Source organism: Procambarus clarkii, chromosome 61 (assembly GCF_040958095.1).
Source record: "Procambarus clarkii isolate CNS0578487 chromosome 61, FALCON_Pclarkii_2.0, whole genome shotgun sequence".
Taxonomy (NCBI): domain Eukaryota; kingdom Metazoa; phylum Arthropoda; class Malacostraca; order Decapoda; family Cambaridae; genus Procambarus; species Procambarus clarkii.
The window spans coordinates 7,475,380-7,493,348 of NC_091210.1; positions in this window are offsets into that span (position 1 = coordinate 7,475,380).

The following is a 17,969-nucleotide window of genomic DNA, read 5'->3' on the forward strand; positions in this document are numbered from 1 at the left end:
ATAATTGTACCACTTCATTAATCTGCCGACCGTTATGTGGGATGAGACCAAATTAGGCTAGTGCTGAACTGAATAATGATCCACCTAGATTAATCCAATTAATTGTGCTAACCTGGTGTAAGAGTAAGATATCACAATTGTCTAGTGTTGAATAAAATATTGTACAGCCTAGCAAGTATTTAAATATTGTGCAGTGGGCCTGATAGCTGAGTTCAAAGAGCTTCGGATTTGTAGTCCTGGGGTTCTGGGGTCGATCCTCGGGTAGAGGCAGAAACAAATGAGTTTTTCACCCTGATGCCCCTGTTACCTAGCAGTAAATAGGTACATGGGAGTTTATGGGTTGCTTCCTGGGAGTTTGTATAAAAAAGAAGGGCTGGTCGAGGACTGGGCCGCGTGGACACTAAGCCCCGAAATCATCTCAAGATAACCCCTATGAGGGTGGGGTTGGTAATTAACAACACAAGTTGTTTTGCAAAAATATATTTAATTTCCCTGAATTATCTTACTGTGTATTTTATTTCATGTAATTGTTTCACCTGACTTTTAAGAAGTGTTGCTATCCAACCAACAGCAATAATGATGAGCTAGCTTTAGGTATTACCTATAGTGACACTGATTATCACTCAAATCATTTGTGTATATATATGTCTATTATTTATTTGCTAAATTCCAAGGAAGTAGGATATCGTAGCCTAATGACTGAAAATATAACCCTAGGCTACTACCAAAGCATAAACCCTACAAGGCTTAAACAGCCAGAATTGCTTAACTAGAAAAACTGAAAAGGACCCCTCATGGGTCTCAAAGATCACTTGACCATACAGATTAATAAATGCCAAGATCTGTTCCAGCAATCACCAGTCGAATATGTTGAACTGGAAAGATACTTTCACATAGCCACAAGTAAGTTTGAGCAAGTCAAATGCCAGATAGAAATGTATTTGGTCGATCCTGCCAACATCAATTTATCTAATATTGCATTTAACGATGTTATAACTGATCTGGCACTGTAAGAGGATTATATACAGACCAGGTGAATCTTTTCGTTAAAATAATTAACCAGTGTAAGGCAACAGCCAAAGCTTCCTCTAATACAGCATAACTAGAAGTCAAGGTGCATTCCATCAGTTTTCCTACATTCTTTGGAACAGAGAATAAAAGTTAGGATAACTTCAAGAATAAATTTGTTGACTCAGTGTACTCTAAAGCCACTATACCTAAAACCATCAAATTTACATATTTTCAGAGTAAACCTAAAGGAGAAGCTTTAAAGGTATAGGTTTACCTTTACCTATAGGTAATTTTTTTTTTACATTGTTGAAAGTAACTGATAATAACATTGGACAATGTATTTATATGAAATATAACAAAATAAAGCATAATAACATAATTACTCATTATTATATGTGTTATTATGGATTACTCACCAATGCTATAAAAGCACCAGCTGTATATCCACTTTGTGGACACTTCTTACTACTATTCTTCTTCTTTGTGCGTCAGACAGGTTCCTTCATCTCTGTATAATTGCATTACCCATCAGTTCCAGTTAATAGGAACTGTTCTCTTTATCAACAAAACGTTCTTTTTCATAAATATTCGTCTAAAATCAATTTCTGAAATTATTTTGATGAAAGTTTCATGAAGCTGAAGCCAATAAGTTGGAGATTTGTTTTAAGTTTTTTAGTAATTTTTACATAATTCGAATATGTTTTGAGCTTAAACCCACCTTCATTGTCACACATGACGTTTTGCACAGTTTAAGGTTTAAGGAAATGGCCATTGCTACATTTAGAATTAACCGCTCTACTGGTAGGCGTAAGATTGGCTCATTACCTGATCAAAACATTAATTAACCTTCACTTTGAAAAAACAGTGGTGTGGTCAGAAAATGAGGGAGTTCTTTAGTGGGTGGGAAACAATAACAGTTTTCTGGGTCAATTCAGAGTCCCAGATCATTAACAGTTTTTATCAGGCTCATTCTAAATGTGATTTGTGATACAATGACTTGTGGATTATGTTTAGACCACTGACTTGCCACTGAGGTCCATTAACCACATCTCGGCTTTGGCTAATTGCCTTAAAGTCAGGCCTCTGGAGAAATAGTCAGTGGGATTCTCCTTTGTGGGTACATATCTGAGTTTGTATCTAGTTGACAACTCTCTTATCTCCTTGACACGATTGCTCACATAAGGAGTTTTACTATTGTTGTTTTTCACCCACTGAAGAACTACCTCATTATCTGACCAAACCACTCTTTCTTCAAAATTTATATTACTTAGGGTTCTGGTCAGATAATGACCCAGCCTTACTCCTAACAGCTGGACAGTTAATTCTAGTTGTGGCAATGATTGTCTCTTCAACGGTGCCACCCTAGCCTTTGAGGTGAGCAGATTTGCTAGTTTATCTGCCACTAAATTGGCTACATATAGCTTAATGAGCGAATTTGCCTGTGCATTCGACGTGTTTCGTGGAAACTTAATATACATTAGGGTACATAAATCCTTTACTAGGTGTTGTCATTTTTCCTGAGGGCAGGTATTAGCGAATCATCCACGGCCTATCTTCTCCAGCCAGCATTCTTGCATGATCAACGTTCCTTTAAATAATATGGGATTTAATAGTTCCAAGGAGTCGAAAGCCTTGCTTACTTGCAATAATATCTTTCTCATTGCTATATTCGTGGTATCTGGTTTCATTGTTTTGATGGTATACTGATTAGAAGTTGTTTCCCATTTGACACCTAAAGTATATTCATCTTCTGGAGTGCCAAGTAATCAGGAAATTCTGATTCCATCAATTGATTTACGTTGTAATTATTAGAGTATCATGACTGGTGGGGCATATTTGCTCTCAATAACTTTTGATTGGCCTCATGATATATTTAGCTGTTCTTTCTTACTGCTGGTGGTTCCTTGGAAGTTGTCAATATACATGTTGTTGCTAATTTCAGTTTTATTTGAGCTATTAGACATCTTTAAATGCTTATCTAAGGTTGCTTGAAGCAGAAACGGTGAATATGTGGCACCAAACAAAATCTGAGGCAAACCCGCAGTGATTATTTCACTGTTAGGATCATTAGGATCCTTTATCCATAGGACCTTTGTGTAATTTCTGCCTTTCTCTTAGAGACCTTCCCTCAGGAATGCCTTACTTTTGTTGGCTGTGTATACTTAAGTTATTAAGCGGAACTTTAATAGCAAGTCCTACAGTCTTTATGATAGACAAGAGCCAGTTTGAAGGCAGTCATTCAACGAGACACTATTCTGTTTGGTGCTAGCACTGCAGTTAAACACTATCCTGATAGGTGTAGTAACTGTGTCTTTCAGTACTTTGTGATGTGGCAAATAGTGTCCCTCCTTAGGGTCATCATTGGTTACAACGTCAATTAATTTATTATCGAGCTTCTGTTGTATTATGTCATGGTATAAATTCAGGTTCTCAGATTATTCATTCTACACCTGAGACCTTAATTGGTTTTGTGCCATGCAATGATTTACTGGAAGCGGAGGATGAATCAGCTTCCTGGTAGCCTGTCCAAGTTTTGATTATCTTTGTAGACAGCTGAGTCCAGGTATTGTTTGTATGTCCAGGAATCCTTTGGACTAGGTTATTTAGAGACTATGCCTTAAGTTGCAAGACCCCACAACTTATGTACAGGAGAATCAATTTCATCTTCAGACATGTCACTGAATTTAAGTGATGATAGTTCTTCTCCTAGTCACACAAACATCACTGAGTTAACTTGTTTGTTGTCTACAGGTGGGGTTTTCTTCAGACTCAATACTGGGCCAGTGAGCAAATTGCCTCCTGCAGTCAAAAACAAGTTTATTCCCTGCTGTTTTGTACTTCCAGTGATGAATATCTGGTAATAGTCTGCTCCTACAAATATTCCAATATTGGTGAGGTGATCAGACGTAATTTTGTTATCAGCCAACCTAATTCCCTTTTATTGTAGATTTTTTGTTGTTGTCCCCCTAGACCATAAGCATAGGTGAGGTGGAATTTCGTTGACTGCGACAAAATTACGAATTACTTTGGGGGACTGTATCAATAGAGACTTCTAAGTTTGAATCCCTGGTGACATAAATGGTTGAGCATATTTCCTTTCATTTAATGAGCAGTTCACCTAGCAGCCAGTAGGTACTCAGGAGTCACTCAGCTTGTTGTGGGGGTAGCATCCTGGATGGGGTCAGTAATTCGCCCTGGAGAGGGGAGGGGGACTTGATAAATACCTAATGTGAATGAATACAATCGGGCTTCCTGTCCCGTGAAATAAATGTAATATGGTGTTGACCTTGGTCCTTTTGTTTTTATGGATGAATTGGGTAGTGGGTAAAGTTGAGTCATTGCTTAACTTTGTGGATAGGACACCTATATCATGTCATACTTTGCAGTACTGCATGGAGGTAGAAGTCTCTTCCTCCACCTTGGCCTTGGAGAACTTTGAATTTGTCTCCACACAATGCGGTCTGGTGTTGGCCCTTATTGCACCTATTGTAGGTGCTTAGTTGGACTGCACAGGTACAGGAGTCATGTGACCGTAGGCACCTTGTGCGTTTGTACAACTCCTTGAGTCGCTTTACCCCCTGTAGTACGATCAGGGTAATTTGCGCAGTGATATATTAATTAAATGTCCTTCTTGGCAGAGCACACACGTTCTCCAGTCTACAGCACCTTTGGGATTCACAACCGTTTATTTTGGTCTATCCAAATAAAAAATAAAAGGCTTTGAGGAACTCGCTGCATATGTGCACACATGGCCTTTCTTCCACCTTGGACTGGAGATGGTAGATTTAGATTTATTTGGATTACTTGTCATACTCGCCAGTCTCCCTGATTTGTCAGTGTATGACTTTTCAGTATCAGATTCAATTTTGTTGTGAGCTTTCATTCTATTGACTGTCATTCTCAATCCCTGGAAGATTTCATCTATGGATAGGGTGTCTGTCTTATAGTGAGATGAGATTTCAGCTAAAAAAATCTCAAGGGAGCTTCCTCTGGTTGCTCAACTTTAGTGACCATTCGGAAGCTTGCACATCTACTTTAGTGTTAAGGGCTCTCACAAGCGACTCCAACTCTAACATGAAGTCTTGAAGGGAGTCTGTTCGGTTGGTAAGTGAGGTTAAATCGACCAATTGATAGAAAAGATTAGCTATACTATTTGTTTGGTGTAGTAATTGACTTTCAACATCTATATAGCTATATCATAAGTGTCGTCATCAAGAGACAGATTAGCTATGACCTTCTTGGCCTCCCCTTTGATAAGGCTTTGAAGGTATGTGAACTTTGTCACCTCTGGTATGGTTGCCTTAGAATAAGCATGAGTGTTAAAAGACATCCAAAAGGTGTCCCAGTTTTCTTCGTCTAGTTTAGCAAAAGTTGATTACTGTGTTGAACTGGATTGAGGCACTATTATTCTAAGTGTTGCCTTATGAACAGCTAATAGGTGTAGTAAAGGACTTAACTTGGCTTGAGTATCATCCTCATACATTGCCAGTTAAGACAGGATTTGTTACATTTCGTCAGGGTTGTGTTTACTGCTGTGTTTGTGTTGGCAAGTAGTTTACTTCAGTAAAATTCAATCAGTCTTTTCATATCATCGAATTTGTTATCAGCCACCAATGGAGAGTTTTCCATATGGGTAAAATCAACTAGAGACTCTAGTGACAAATTCTCAAATATATTGAGTAGTCTTGTCAGGTGACGTTTAAGTGCTGCTAAGGCATGTTTTGTTTACTGCGGATCAGCCATAGTGGCTGATTGATTCCATAGCTTCTAAATGATGATATCTGGGGTACTGATTCATTGAGGTAAACAATTTTGAATAGTAATAGCCTAGGGTTAATATCCAGTAACTATGAAATATCCTACCTCTCGTTGGGGTTGGCACATTAAAAGTGAATTGTATATTTACATTGACAAAATTTTAAATTTTGTATGTATAAATTTTTGTTTTGTTTAAATTGACAGAACTTTCGATATTTTGTTAGCAATAAATCCTCAAATCAAACATATCTCAGGATTAACAATACCCAAATTTGTAACAACGTAGATGGCAAATTACTTGGCGTTCTCATTGACCGCAAGCTGAATTTCCAGGGACACATTCTATATATATCAAAAAAAGTTTCAAAAACTGTTGGCATTCTTTCTAAGATCAGAAATTATGTACCTCGCCCTGCCCTGGTGACACTCTATTACTCTCTCATCGATCTTTATCTCAACTATGGTATTTGTGCTTGGGGTTCTACTACCCAAAATCATTTATGTCCTCTAATTACTCAACACAAAGGTGCTATTAGGACAATATCTAACTCTGGCTCCAGATATCACTCGGTACCCTTACTCAAATCTCTGTATATGTTAGATATTAAGTCACTGCACATCGTCTCATGTGTATTTTATATAAACAAAATGCTGAACTGTAATGTCAATCCTGACCCTAAAAGCTTCCTAGAAGGTTGTAATAAATCCCATGAGCACAACACCAGAAACAAATACCTATTTGATATTCCAAGAGCACGACTTAGTCAAACTAGAAATGCTTTACAAATCAAAGGACCTCGAATGTGGAGTGACCTCCTCAATTATGTTAAAAACTACCTCTCCCAACCAGTTTGAGATGAAAACTAAGTACTACCTAATTATCTCAATGTAACCTACCTCACCCCTAAATGTCTACCCATGTCTACGATTTTAAACAATGCTCTTTGTTGACCAAATCGTATTTTTGTTTTTGTTTTTCTGCCATGTTTCCCCCCCCCCCTTTTTCATTTTTTGTATTATTTTTTCTCAACACAATTTATACTTTAATCTCAACTAGTATTAAGTTTTAGTCTTAGTGTTTTTCTTGTTTGAAACGCTTTGCGTAATATTGGCTTTAGGCATTGTATGTACTAGCTCTGTCTATAAATCAATCAGCTTTTGTATCTCACCTAGTAAATATGTACTTTACCTGAATAAATATTTGTATTTGTACATATATAATCACACAAATAATTTAAGTGGTGACCAGTGTCACTGTAGGAACACCTCTGGCTAGCCTATCATTATCACTATTCGAAGGACTAGAGACACCAATGAAGACTCAAAAATGAAAATGTTTTAGATAAAATATCAATGAATATAGTAATTATGAATATAATATAATATGAGTAATCTAATTATATATACAGCACAACTCGTGTTGGTATTGATCCAACCCTTTCTGGGGTCTGCACAATGTTTAAATGATTATTAGATTGCTCAATATTTAGTTCAACACTGGACAAGTTGGGCATCCTTCCCTATATAAGGGTTGGCAACAAGAAAATTGATATATTTGTGTTCAGTAAAGACGAAGGTGCAATATTTTATCTGGGTTTTATTTATATGTTAAATGTTTCTCTCTAAACTTAAAAGAAATTTATATACATTTATGTCTAGTAGCCTCACATCAACGTTCTTTGATATTTAATTGTGTAAATAATTTTGTTAAGTGATGAATTTGTACGTTGGGTGTTTGTCTATCTTCTCTTCCTCAACATTCCATAACATGCTATATATTCACATTAATTTCCATTTGCCAAGTGGTGTTACATACACTAATAGTTTCCAGGTCTTCTTGAAGTGCATAACAATCTTCTATGTTTTTAATCTTTCCTAGTATCTTAGCATCATTAGCAAGCTTATTCTTATAATTCAATATATCTTCTAATAGGTTGGTTATGTATACAATGAAGATTACTAGTGCAAGAAATAAACTCTGTGGTTTGCCCCTTGTGACATTTCTTCAGTTTGATAAATTGCTTCTGATTACTGCCCTCCACATTCTGTTGGTTAGAAAGTTTGTCATCCACGTTAGAACCCTCCTTGTCACTCCTCCAGTATCTTCCAGTTTCCAGAACAACATCTTAAATGAGACTTTGTCAAAAGACTTTTTTAGGTGTAGATAAATGCAGTCAACCCAACCATCTATTTCCTGTAAAATCTCTGTGGCTCTATCATAGAAACCACGTTAATTTTTTACACAGGACGTTCCACATCGAGAACCATACTATCTGTCCATTATCATATTATTTTTCTCCAGGTGTTCTACCTATTTCATTTTAATTATTTTGACTACTATACTTGCCAATAATACAGGTCAATAATGAAGGGGTCTTCAATGCTGACACTTTGTTAAATGGAACTATGCTAGCTTTTTTCCATATATCTACCAGTGCTTCAGTACACAGAAATGTCTGAAAAATTTATTTAATTGTGTTTCAGGAAGCCCTTCAAATTAAATGAATATTAAACGTTTATATAATCATTATTTAATATTTAATTGTTAATTCCCCCAAAAATTTATATGTCATTGACTTCAGAGATGGTATAACTCATCTATATTACACCATAACATGCTATACAGTACCACTTATTAAGTTATTAGTACACCAAATAATTAAGTGGAATTGTTATATTCCTAAAAATCATTATCTAGTAAAATATTTGTTTTACAGTAGCTTAGAAATATAGTGAAGAAAAGGAAATATTTTCAATGAAAACTAGATTGAACTAGGTTACCACCCAGGAAGGCTAAGATGATGTAAATATCACAGGATTCAAAGTAAATACCAAATACACCAGTACTAGGATAATTTAAAAGTGTAGTTCGATTATTTCGATATAACAAATGCATATGGCAATAAAGTACTGTTACATCAAATACATAATAAGAAGACAACAGAAAAATATTAAATTGGAAAAGTCCAGCAGCATATGTCAGAAAACCCGACACCATTTACTAATATTAAATACAATAGGCAGATAATATTGCTGCTGTTGTATACACAAGTTAACCCATGCAAAATGTAGTACAGTGGAATTTTCCGTCAATAGAAAACAAGATATCATTGCCACATAGCGCTATAAATTCACCAGCTATTCTGTTGGGAATTATTCATAATATTGCAGTCTTTGGACTTATAACATCATAAAAACATCTCATTTGAATTAACTTAATTATCAGTATCAAAATAGGGTAAATGTGACCTTTCTAGCAATTACTGACATCTGGACAAGGAAAGCCAGACGTCAGTGGTGGGAGGGAGGTCAACCACTGTTGTTAGACTGAGTTGCTCGGAGCGAGTTCAGCTCCTATAATTCTCCCTTCGAAAAAATGTTATGGAGATCAAATTAGTGTTTCTTCAATCATCAACATGCAGTCAACATCTAAACATGGGAAGTGTCTTTTCGAAATCTTATCTAAGTCATTTCTGGCCAGTAGTGTCAGATAGATAGGACTGATTCCGGTTAGGACATGAAGCAACGACTCAACCCAGGTAATTAATCCTTGGTCTAATAATCCTTAATCTAATAATATAACAAGTGTTTCATCTGATATAGCTGTTATACATTTGAATTCCGGCTTTACAGCTAGTGCCCTTTGACAAGAATAATAGAAGAGGAAGCAGTACAGTTGCTTGGTACTCCAGTACAGGAATGTAGATGCTAGATTCAACTATGAAGATTATTTGGTGCCTTCATTCATGTTTATACCTGGTGGACTAAGCCTACTGTCATGTTCACAGAAAACGGTACCATCCGTTTTCTATGTGCGGCGGCTCAGACGCCAAGGAAGGTAAACAAAGAGCGTACAGGACGCCCGCCAAGCTTGGTAGCTACTAGTCATGTAATCGTTTATAAGCATTAAAGTCAGTAACCAAGCAATGGCTTTATATCAACCCTACAACCAAGACTTCCTCAGCCACACACAAACACCACATTGGCGACGAGGGTAAACTGTGAACGCAGGTATTTGTTCAGCTTAAAACACAAGGAAGAACATGCTGTCTCACCCCCGGAGGAGGAAGGAGAAGTCGTGAGCACCATACCCGATGCTGCGTGCTAACCAATGCTGTGTGCTAATCGATGCTGTATGCTAACCAATGCTCTATGCTAACCAATGCTGTGTGCTACCCAAGCTGTGCTGACTGAAGCTGTATACTGAGGAATCTGCCGACGCGGTGTACGAAACGACGCTTTGATGCTGTATACAAAACCCGATGTTTTGTGTACGAAACGCGCTCTGTGCTACAATTCTTCACGCTGTAAACTGACTGCTGTGCCAACTGCTGCACCAACTGCTGCCAACTGCTGTACCAACTGCTAACAACTGCTGTGCAGCTGTAGGTAGGAACAACACCACACGCATACAGAGCTAGGTAAGAAGTCAGTTGCTGCTATATTGTGCACTGTTGTGAACGTTTGCATTAAAATGCTTGTGTGCTTTGCAGAATTAAAGTAATTACAGTGAATTCTTAACTAACATATACAGTGCAGTAAGTGTTTAATATTCTGAGGAACATTTAAGTGATAAGTTTACATTTATACAGTAAAAATGGCAAATATACCTCAGTTTCCTACATTTGATCCTGACTGTGACCAGACAAACCTGTCATAGAGGTGGACCAAGTGGCTTAAAAGGTTTGAAAATTTTTTGATAGTTTCAGAAAAGTGCTGAAAGAAAGAGTGCCTTTCTACTTCATTATGTAGGTGATAGAGTTCGTGACATCTTTGACACACTGAAAGACACTGGTGGTGCCAAAGATAATGACATTGCCAAAGCCAAATTAACTGAACATTTCAAACCAAGGCAAAACACTGCAATGGAAATTGTGCATTTCAGGACAGCCAGACAACTCTCTAATGAAACTGTGGATCAATACCACACACGTAAAGGGGGGTAGAAATAGCCTAAGCTACTCTATCCCTTTGAGATGTATTTCTTGCTTATCTCAATAAACATACTTGAACTTGAAGTACACACGTCCGCAGGGTTTAGCAGCTCATTGTGAGTTTGCTGATGTTGACAAAGAAATCAAACAGCAAATAATTGAAACATGCACATCTACACGTCTCCTTCGAAGAGCTCTAGAACTTGTTGATGATGAAAGTTCTCTTACCAAGATACTAGATATTGCTCGTCGAATGGAAGATGCTGCACGTGATGCTCGTGTCATGGAGTGCAGTGCCAACAACGATTCTGTCATTGTTACTAACAGTGATGAGGTATGTAAGGTTCAGGGAGGACACTGTAATCAAAGAAGATATCATGGCAAACCCAACAACAATTTGAACCAAGAACCACATCACAAATGGGGTCATGAAACAAGACTTAAGCAGTCACAACGACCCTCATCAGAGGGTGTCAACAATAAATGTTACAATTGTGGAGGAGACTACCCACACCAAGGTAATGTTTGTCCTGCTCATGGTAAGAAGTGCTATGAGTGTGGAAAACTAGGTCATTTTGGTGCTATGTGTCGTTCCGCACTCAAGAAACCACAGTTAGTGAATAAAAGCACTGTACGAGGATCAGGTCATAGGGGTCGAGGTGGTAAACGCAATATTGCTCTTCATATCCAGAATGTTAACATTGTACAAGACAACATTATAACCAGTCTTAGATGACAGTGATCGTTTATAAGTATTAAAGTCAGTAACCAAGCAATGGCTTTATATCAACCCAACAACCATGACTTCCTCAGTAACACACAACACCACACCTACTGTACAATAAGATATGATCTTAATTATTATTACTAATATATGTAGCTTAATACTGTTGTTTGATTGGCTGCATATATATATATATATATATATATATATATATATATATATATATATATATATATATATATATATATATATATATATATATATATATATATATATATATATATATATATATATATATATATATAGTAGCCAGAACGCACTGCTCAGCTTACTATGCAAGGCCCGATTTGCCTAATAAGCCAAGTTTTCATGAATTAATTTTTTTCGACTACCTAACCTAACCTAATTTTTCCGGCTACCTAACATAACCTAACCTATAGAGATAGGTTAGGTTAGGTTCGGTCATATATCTACGTAAATTTTAACTCCAATACAAAAAAATGACCTCATACATCATGAAATGGGTAGCTTTATCATTTCATAAGAAAAAAAATTAGAGAAAGTATATTAATTCAGGAAAACTTGGCTTATTAGGCAAATCGTGCCTTGCATAGCAGGCCGAGTACGACGTTCTGGCTACTAGGTGCAACATATATATATATATATATATATATATATATATATATATATATATATATATATATATATATATATATATATATATATATATATATATATATAAATATATATATATATATAATATAAAAAAACCTAATGTGCAAGATATTGATTTGTGAGACTATTGCAAAAATGTAGTCCACTAAACATCATACAAATTGCTATCGAAATATATAAATTAACGCAAATATAATTTCTATATAAATTCATATAAAAAAAATGTAAATCTCACAGGTAGGTTCCCACATTATATGGTCATCTTCGAACAGGATGACAGATTATTTGGTCATCTTTGTTCCGGATCAACTAGAGTTAACCTGTGGATTCATTAAATACACTGGTACTAGTACGATTTATACAATAACAATGCATCGCTAGTCGAAGATTGTGGCAGTTCCCCGCCATCTGCTCACGAGCCCCCACCCAGTCTCACAGTGGCTTCATGGCTGTATCAGCTACCAATTTCGTGGAGTGTTATTCTGTGAACTGACAGCACTTATTTTAAAACCAGCCAAATTAGTGGCTGTGCCCTCACAAGATTATCCACGAATTTTGTATTGTTTATTTTGCGAGGTTACTAATAAGATTTATTATTTCCAGATAATACTAAAGGCAAATTAAGAGGCTATCATTAACAATTGTGTATATTATTTGTCTTAAATCGAGAATTATTTAATACTAGCTGTACCCGGCCACGCGTTGCTGTGTCTCAGCAATGCATGTGCGTTGCTGAACCACAGCAAACTTCCCCTGTCTCCCAGTCCTCCTCACCATTCCCCACACCCCGTCCCCTCTTCCTCCCAACTATTCCTCACTCACCCGTCCCCTCTTCCTTCCAAGCATTTCTCACTCACCCATCCCCTCTTCCTACCAACAATTCCCCACTTCCCCGTCCCTTTGTCCTCCCCAACATTTCCCACTCCAGCGTCCGCTTATCCTTCTAGCCATTCCCCACTCCATCGTCCCCTTCTCCTCCCCCCATCTCCCACTCCCCCATCCTTCCTACCATTTCCCCCTCCCCGGTCACCTCGTCCTTTTCACCAACCCCCACTCCTCTGTCCCCTTGTCCTCCCCACCATTCTTCATTCCCCTATCCCCTCGTCCCCACCATCCCCAATTGCCCCGTTTCCGCAACCCGTTCTCGCAAATTTAATAAGTCAAAATTGACTTCAGATCAGATTCAGATTCAGATTCAGATGTTTATTCAGGTAAGGTATATACATACAAGTGATGTTACATTAATGGATTGATATATAGATAGAGCTAGTACATACAATGCCTAAAGCCACTATTACGCAATGCGTTTCGGGCAAGAAAAACATTAATATCTAGAACTTAATACTAATTGAGCATAAAGTATAAAGAGTGTTGAGAACAAATACAAATAAAGATAAAAAAAAAGGGGGAACATGACTGAAAAAGCAGCACAAATACAATAGGTTGACAAACAGTGTTGATTAAAAAAAAAAAGAAAATAACGGACATGGGTTGACAATAGAGGAGTGAGGTAGGTTACAGGGAATTTATTAGGTAGTGTTTAGTTTTTATCTTAAACTGGTTGAGAGAGGTACTGTCTTTAACATGGTTGGGAAGGTCATTCCACATTCTGGGCCCCTTGATTTGTAGAGCATTTCTGGTTTGATTAAGTCGTACTCTAGGAATATCAAAACTGTATTTATTTCGGGTGTGGTGCTCATGGGTTCTGTTACAACCTTCTATGAAGCTTTTGAGATCAGGATTGGCATTACAATTTAGCGTTTTGTATATGTATAGTACACATGAGAGAATGTGCAGTGACTTAATGTCTAACATATTCAGGGATTTGAATAGGGGTACCGAGTGATGTCTGGGGCCAGAATTGGATATTGTCCTAATAGCAGCTTTGTGTTGAGTAATTAGAGGACGTAAATGATTTTGGGTAGTAGAGCCCCAAGCACAAATACCCTAGTTGAGATATGGATAGATAAGGGAGTAATAGAGAGTCACCAGGGCAGGGCGTGGTACATAATATCTGATCTTAGAAAGAATGCCCACAGTTTTTGAAACTTTTTTAGATATGTTTAGAATGTGTCCCTGGAAATTCAGCTTGTGGTCAATGAGAATGCCAAGGAATTTGCCATCTAATTTGTTACAAATTTGGGTATTGTTTATTTTGAGATTTATTTGATTAGAGGATTTATTGCCAAACAGAATATAGAAAGTTTTGTCAATGTTAAGGGTGAGTTTGTTGGCAGTTAGCCACAGATGGACTTTATTTAGCTCAGTATTTACTGTGGCATTTAGAGCAAGGGGATCAGGACTGGAGTAAATGAAGGTTGTGTCGTCAGCAAATAGGATTGGTTTGAGGTGTTGGGAGGCATTTGGAAGGTCATTAATGTAGATGAGAAAGAGGAGAGGGCCAAGTATGCTGCCCTGGGGAACACCAATGTTGATGGGTAGGGTGGGAGAAATTGTATTATTCACAGAAACACATTGGAGCCTGTCAGTAAGGTAGGATTTGAGGTATTGTAGGGAGTGTCCTCTGACACCATAATGATGTAATTTAAGAAGAAGGTTTTGGTGGTTGACAGTATCGAAAGCTTTACGCAGGTCCACAAATAACCCAACAGGGAACTCATTTTTATCAAGAGCTGTATGAATCGAGTTAAGCATACTAATAAGTGCATCGTTAGTGCTTTTTTTGGGCCTGAAGCCATATTGGCAAGGGCTAAGTATATTGAGTTTGGCTAGATATGAGTAAAGCTGCTTATAGATTAGTTTTTCAAAATTTTTTGACAAGTTTGGCAGGATTGATATAGGTCTGTAGTTGTTAACATCTGTGAGATCACCACATTTGTGGACAGGCGTTACTCTCGCTTTTTTTAGAATATCTGGAAAGGTTTGGAGTTCAAGTGACTTGTTGAAGAGCAAAGCAATAGCAGGGGCTAAAGATCTGGAGGCTTTTTTGTAGATTAAAGTTGGTATCTCCTCAAGGGCACCAGACTTGGTTTTAAGGGAAAGGATTATCTCATTGACTTATTAAATATGTGCATAGGTGACATATTTAACATAATAGTTTCCCTTGAAAAGCTTCATAGACAACACCGACCTTACCTAACCTACTTAGTGTGTTAAGATAAGAATCTTATTGCTTCGTAATTACAATTATTACCTAACCAATACCTATAATAGGTTAAGTAACAATTGTAATTACGACCCAGCAAACACAAATCATCTAGAAAACGTTTGTCTATCTCTTCCCATAGGCGTGGGAATGATTTGCATTGAGAATGGTGCAGGAGAGCCTTTGAGAAACTTTTAATCAAAAAATCCAAACACAAAGGTTTTATAATAAATTGTTTTTCTACAATTTTTTTGTTCCTAATGTATTACAAATAGTTTTTACATGTTTAAATATAAAATTTATGGTGTTTTTATTTGTAAAATTCATTAATAAATTGTGAATGATATATATTGGCTGAGTGAAACGTTCAAAATCCATTTTGTTATAATATGATCAGAAAAAAGTAGTTTTCCAAATTTTCTAAAAATCGCTCTTTTTAACACAATTTGACTCCTTATGCATTCCACTAAACACTAATATCATGTTTAAATATATAATTTATGTATTATTCCCTAAGATAATTTATATAAATTATAAAAGTTGCTGGAAAGTGGTGTGAAAGTATCTGAAAACGTTTTGTTGTCTTATATTGGCGTGTTCTTATTAACTAGAGTGAGTAAGAGTGAGCGAGAGTGGGTAAGAGTGAGTAAGAGTGACTGAAGGTGAGTGAGAGTGCCAGAGTGTGTAAGTGTGAGTAAGAGTGAGTGAGAGTGTGTAAGTGTGAGTGAGAGTGTGTAAGTGTGAGTAAGAGTGAGTATAAGTAAGAGTGAGTGAGAGTAAGAGTGACAGAGTGAGTAAGAGTGAGAGTAAGGGTGACAGAGTGAGTATGAGTGAGAGTAAAAGTGATTGAGAGTAAGGGTGAGTATGAGAGTAAGAGTGATTGAGAGTTAGAGTGAGAGTAAGAGTGATTGAGAGTTAATGAGAGTAAGAGTGATTGAGAGTTAGAGTGAGAGTAAGAGTGATTGAGAGTTAATGAGAGTAAGAGTGATTGAGAGTAAGAGTGATTGAGAGTAAGTGATTGAGAGTAAGAGTGATTGGGAGTACGAGTGATTGAGAGTAAGAGTGATTGGGAGTAAGAGTGATTGAGAGTAGGAGTAAGAGTGAGAGTAGGAGTAAGAATGAGAATAAGAGTGATTGAGAGTAAGAGTGAGTAAGAGTAAGAATGAGAGTAAGAGTGATTGAGAGTAAGAGTGATTGAGAGTAAGAGTGATTGGGAGTAAGAGTGATTGGGAGTAAGAGTAAGAGTAAGAATGAGAATAAGAGTGATTGAGAGTAAGAGTGATTGGGAGTAGGAGTGATTGGGAGTAAGAGTGATTGAGAGTAAGAGTAATTGAGAGTAAGAGTATGAGAGTAAGAGTGAGAGAGTGAGTATGAATGGGTAAGGGTGACTGAGAGTGAGTAAGAGTGACAGAGTAAGAGTGACAGAGTAAGAGTGACAGAGAGTAAGAGTGACAGAGAGTAAGAGTGACAGAGTAAGAGTGACAGAGAGTAAGAGTGACAGAGAGTAAGAGTGACAGAGAGTAAGAGTGACAGAGAGTAAGAGTGACAGAGAGTAAGAGTGACAGAGAGTAAGAGTGACAGAGAGTAAGAGTGACAGAGAGTAAGAGTGACAGAGTAAGAGTGACAGAGAGTAAGAGTGACAGAGAGTAAGAGTGACAGAGTAAGAGGGACAGAGTAAGAGTGAGTAAGGATGATTGAGAGTAAGAGTGAGTAATAGTGCGTAAGAGTGATTGAGAGTGAGAGTGATTATGAGAGAGTTAAGAGTGTGAGGTGTGAGAGGGTAGCAGGCCAGGAAAGCAGGATGTGTGGTCACAGATAGGCCTAGGCCTAGGTCTCGTGATCTCTAATGTTGGTTTTTATATATATGTTGGATTTTTTGTCCTGTTTCAAATTATAATTATTTAGCAGGAATGTAATAAGATATTGCACAGTATTAATGTGACAATAATATATGCATTATTTCCTTGATAATCAAACTTGTTGTTCAAAGATAATATACAATCTTTGAAGGAAACATTTTGAGAGGGTGAGCTGATGGCAACACTAGGCTGGTGGTGTGAGAGACACATGGTTAGTTGTGCTCAGACCTTCAGTGGCGAAGGGTGGGTCTCAGCTGGCCGCCACCCGCCGCCACCCGCCACCACCCACCACCACCCACCACCACCAGCCGCCATCAGCCGCCACCACCCACCACCGCCATCACCCACCACCGCCATCACCCACCACCGCCACCACCCACCACCGCCATCACCCACCACCGCCACCACCCACCACCGCCACCACCCACCACCGCCACCCGCCACCAGCCGCCACCACCCACCACCGCCACCACCACCCGCCACCCGCCACCAGCCGCCACCACCGCCATCACCAGCCGCCACCCGCCACCAGCCGCCACCACCGCCACCCGGCGCCACCCGCCGCCACCCGCCGCCACCACCAGCCGCCACCCGCCACCACCACAGCCGCCGCCACCACCACCCATCACCGCCGCCACCACCCATCACCACCGCCACCACCCACCACCGCCGCCACCACCACCCACCACCACCCACCACCGCCGCCACCACCACCCACCACCGCCGCCACCACCACCCATCACCACCGCCACCACCCACCACCGCCACCACCACCACCCACCACCGCCGCCACCACCACCCACCACCACCCACCACCGCCGCCACCACCAGCCACCACAAGCTGCCACCGCCCGCCAACAGCCGCCATCACCGCCACCACCACCACCAGCCGCCATCACCGC